This window comes from Lathyrus oleraceus, chromosome 6, assembly GCF_024323335.1.
Source record: "Lathyrus oleraceus cultivar Zhongwan6 chromosome 6, CAAS_Psat_ZW6_1.0, whole genome shotgun sequence".
NCBI lineage: Eukaryota > Viridiplantae > Streptophyta > Magnoliopsida > Fabales > Fabaceae > Lathyrus > Lathyrus oleraceus.
The window spans coordinates 119,759,815-119,764,610 of NC_066584.1; the positions used below are offsets into that span (position 1 = coordinate 119,759,815).

Genomic DNA, 4,796 nt, shown 5'->3' on the forward strand with positions numbered 1-4,796 from the left:
ATGTTAACTTTCCTTTCTTGACATCTATTATGGCTCCTGCAGTTGATAAGAATGGTCTACCTAGAAGGATTGGTATATCATTGTCCTCTTTGATGTCCATGACAACAAAATCAGTAGGGATAAATAACTGACCTATCCTAACAGGAACATCTTCTAAAATGCCTATCGGATATTTAACAGATCTATCGGCTAACTGAAGTGACATCTTAGTGGGTTGTAATTCTCCTAAGTTTAACCTCTCACAAACTGCTAAAGGCATTAGGCTCACACTAGCTCCTAAGTCTAGAAAAGCTTTTTCGATGACATGATTACCCAAAAGGCGGGGAATGGAGAAATGTCCAGGATCTTTATCTTTCTTCGCTAATTTGTCCTCGGAAATAGCATTACATTCCAAAGGCTTTGGATCGTCAAGTCTACGTTTATTGGTAAGGATTTCTTTGAGAAACTTTGCATAAGAAGGTATTTGGGTGATGGCTTCTGTGAAAGGGATTTCTACATGAAGTTTTTCTATAATTTTAATAAATTTTTGATATTGTTTATTGATCTGGGTTTGTTTGAGTCTTTGCGGATACGGTATAGGTGGTTTATATGGCGGGGGTGGTACGTAAGTTTTATCTTTAGGTTCTTCTCCTTTTTCTCGACCTTCCTGGTTTTCAGGTTCCTCTGGTTCCTTTACTTCGTCCGTGGGTTTGGTACATTCCTTAGAAGTTCCGGGTTCACTCAATCTAGGGTTTGGTGGCTCATCATAAGCATTCCCACTTCGTAGGGTAATGGCATTAGCTTATCCTCTCGGATTTTGTTGAGGTTGTCCAGGGAATTGTCCTCCAGGTGTAGTCTGAGGGGCTTGGTTTAAAGCTACCTGGGAGATCTGGGTTTCAAGCATCTTGGTATGAGTAACTATTTGGTCAACCTTGGTTCCTAACTGAGTAATCAATTCGTTAACATGAATGTTTTGGTTCATGAACTCCTTGTTTTGTTGGGTTTGAGCGGTGATAAAATTTTCCATAATTTTCTCAAGGCTTGGCTTTGGTGGCACAGGTTGCATAGGTTGATTTGATCTAGGGGCTTGATAACTAGGTCTCGGAGGTGCATTATTTTGGATTGGGTTATTGTTTTTATAGGAGAAGTTCGGGTGATTCCTCCATCCAGGGTTATAGGTATTCGAGTATGGGTTCCCTTGGGTGTAGTTCACTTGCTCAGAGTGGGTTTCATTTAATAGACTGCATTCTGCAGATTGGTGTCCTTTGGTTCCGCATATCTCACAATCCGACAAAACTACGGCTACAGTATTCGGGTTTATGCACATATGCTCGACTTTAAGGGCTAATGCGTCCATTTTAGCTTGGATCATGTCTATAGAGCTTAGTTCATGCACTCCTCCTTGGGCTTCCTTCATCTCTACTATCGCTCGTTCGACTCCCCATGATTGATGGTTTTGAGCCATATCTTCGATGAGGGCACTAGCTCCAGGATAAGGTTTGTTCATCAGAGCACCGTCTGCGGCAGCGTCGATGGTCATCTTTGTGTTGTAATGAAGTCCATTATAGAAGGTTTGAATGATTAACCAATTTTCTAAACCATGATGTGGACATGCTCGTAATAACTCTTTATATCTCTCCCAAGCTTCGAACAACGATTCTCCTTGGTTTTGGGTAAATCTAGTTATATGGTTTCGAAGAACGGCGGTCTTACTCGGGGGAAAGTATCTAGCAAGAAAAACTCTTCTAAGGTTATCCCAAGTCGTAATGGAATTGGGTGGAAGGGAATCTAACCATGATAGGGCTTTATCTCTGAGGGAAAAAGGAAATAATCTTAAACGTATTGCCTCAGGAGAAGCTCCATTGGTTTTAAAAGTGTCTGCTAATTGAAGAAATATTTTTAAATGTTGGTTTGGGTTCTCAGTAGCGAGACCTGCGAATTGTCTCTGTTGCACTAGTTGCAACAGAGATGGTTTAAGTTCAAAATTATTAGCTGGGATGGTTGGGTTTACTATACTAGAACTAGGTTCTTCGTTTGATGGTTGAGTGAAATCCTTAAGAGGTCTTTGGTTTTGATCTTCGGCCATAGCTCTCTTAATTCTATGAAAGAATAGACGTGCGTGAGCGTAACGTTCAGGTTCCGCCAGAGGGTATACTAAGCTTAAACTTCCGGTGCTGCGAGTTCTTCGCATTGACCGACGGGAAATAGCCTAAGTCTAAACGATATAACAACAGGAAAATGAAATTTGACGAAATTGGTCCCCGGCAACGGCGCCAAAAACTTGATGCGGTGTTTCGCAAGTATACGAACGCGTCAGAGTAATATAAAAGATTGTCGAATCCACAGAGACCAAGTGTCAATCTATCGTTATCTATTGTTATGGTGTTTATCAAAGGCAATCGAAATAGGTGTTTTTGGAGTGTGCAATGAAAAGTAAAGTGTTGAATAAAGATTAATTAATAAAGACAGGGTCGAATATAATTCACGTAATCAATTAATAATCCAAGTACTTGCTAATAGAGCTACTTATGGGCAGTGTTTCCTACTTTGAAAAGAACTAATTTAACAGGAACTGTCGCTTTCGCGTATTCAGAACCAAGTTGTACTCCCTAATCAAACCCTCTTATTGTCACTTATAAAAAGGAGCGCATTGCGTTAGAGTAGTAAACCTATTTTTAAGAAATATAGTATCTTGACTAAGTTGAAAAGTATTATAACCTGGATTTCATAACCAAAAGAGGTTCTCACGAACCAGACTCTAAACTTATAAACACGTCCGAAAATAGTTTTAAAATCTCCTTTCTTCCTAAGTTAAAAACTCCTAATGAACTAAACAAAGCGCTTTCGCTGTTTTTGAAATAGTTAAAAACAATTAAGTTTAGATAGACGTTGGACGACTTTCGATCTTACCCAACGGAATTGAAGTGCGGGAAAACTTAAGTTGAAAGTTAAAATAGCCCTTAAGTGCTTCTACGAACAATTGTACGGATTATCGGTTCAATTACGATCCTTACATTCTAACCTTATAAATTTAGTTAGACATGGTAAAGTAAAAGTGCATTAATTTAAATAAAAGTAGTGCGAGTGCGGAAAGTAAATAAAAGTAGTGCGAGTGCGAGAAATAAATAATTTAAAGCAAGTGCGAGGAAATAAATAATTTAAAGCGAGTGCGAGGAAATAAATAAAGTAAAGCGAGTGCGAGGAAATAAATAAAGTAAAGCGAGTGCGAGAAAATAAATAAAGTAAAGCGAGTGCGAGAAATAAATAAAGTAAAGCGAGTGCGGAAAAATAAATAAAGTAAAGCGAGTGCGAGAAATAAATAAAGTAAAGCGAGTGCGGGAAAATAAATAAAATAAAGACAAGTAATAAAAACCTGCTCCAATCGGAGGGTTGAGTAAATTGCAAAACGGAAATGAAAATGGCGGCAGGATTAACTTCCTTCCAAAGTGCTCCAAACTCGATTACAGCCTCTATCACAGACTCGATTACACAATTGTGGTAACACTCCAATGCGAAGCGATTACCACTTTAAAATACTGAATATATGCCTAAGTGAAACAAAGTTGCTCTGAGTTTGCCTCTGCTCTACGTTTGGATGATTGTAAAAGTGATTTTGAGTTTCTATTTATAAGCAAGTAAAAAGATGGAAATGACAAGGATGCCCTTCAACTTGAAAATGGGAAGGAAAACTTTTCCTCTTGTGGCGCCCGCCACAAGGCCATGGCGCCCGCCACAAGGCCAATCTGAGGCGCCTTAGTGGAAGTAGTGAGGAACGTGGCAGTTGAGGGAAGTTGAGCTTGGACACGTCATGGCAGGGTCTGTGGCGCCAGCCATGGGGTAGGCCACAAGTGCAAAATGCTGAATTTTAGGGTTTTTAGCTCTTTTTCACTCCTTTTCTCGATCAGGGCTCCGATTAAAGTAAAAACCTAAAAACAAAGGAAAACATAGGTATAACACAACAAAATAACAATAAAACAACTAGAATGCATGTGAAATCAGAGTCGAAAATACGGTAAATTTCAGTATTATCAGTAATCCCCCTAGTAATGATGATTGGGACATTACTAGGGATTTTAGCGCTTTTCTAACGTTATTCTATGAAGCAACTAAGATTTTTTCAACCTCTCAAAATGTGAGTTTGCATACTTGTTTTCACCAAGTGTCTGCCATTTATTGTGAGTTGAAGCAAGCTACTTTGAACTTAAATGATATTTTTGCAAGTGTGGGTGGAGATATGATGGAAAAGTATAATAGATATTGGGCGAGTGTTGATAAGATGAACAAGATGATATATTTTGGTATTATTCTTGATCCAAGATACAAGTTAAGTTACATTGAGTGGACGTTTAAGGACATGTATGGAGTTGGATCAAAGTTTGGTAGTGACTTGGTAAAATCTATAAAAGAGAATTTACAAAAGTTATAATACCACCACCATTAGCTATAGTCGTAACTACATCAACATCTTCATGGATAGGATCATCACTTTCTTTATGCACTCGGGGTTTTCTCAATATGTCGGACAAGATGTCTGACACATCTTTATCACCATTCAGACTACTCAACTTTATTTTCTGGGAATCTTCACCCGAAGATGTAACACCCTAACCCCGAATAACTCTTAATTAAAATAAAAACATACATTTATCATATTTAAACAGCAAAGTGTCACGCATCTCCCTCAAATAATCATACTTAAATAATTCATAAATCTAAAAAACAACAAATAACGAAAAACCCATCCTGATGTTAGACTATTAGAGCGACACCACAGAAAACTAAACCTAAAATAATAAACAAAAGAAGTTGGTATCTAT

The 4,796-nt window shown here is 38.2% G+C and overlaps 1 non-coding gene across 1 annotated transcript; it reads left to right on the forward strand.

The window, feature by feature from the left end:
- Positions 1–1,574: 1,574 nt before the first annotated feature.
- Positions 1,575–1,681, forward strand: LOC127099874 (small nucleolar RNA R71). Its single transcript, XR_007794338.1, has one exon. It is a non-coding gene; the product is annotated as a small nucleolar RNA R71 (small nucleolar RNA).
- Positions 1,682–4,796: the final 3,115 nt, after the last annotated feature.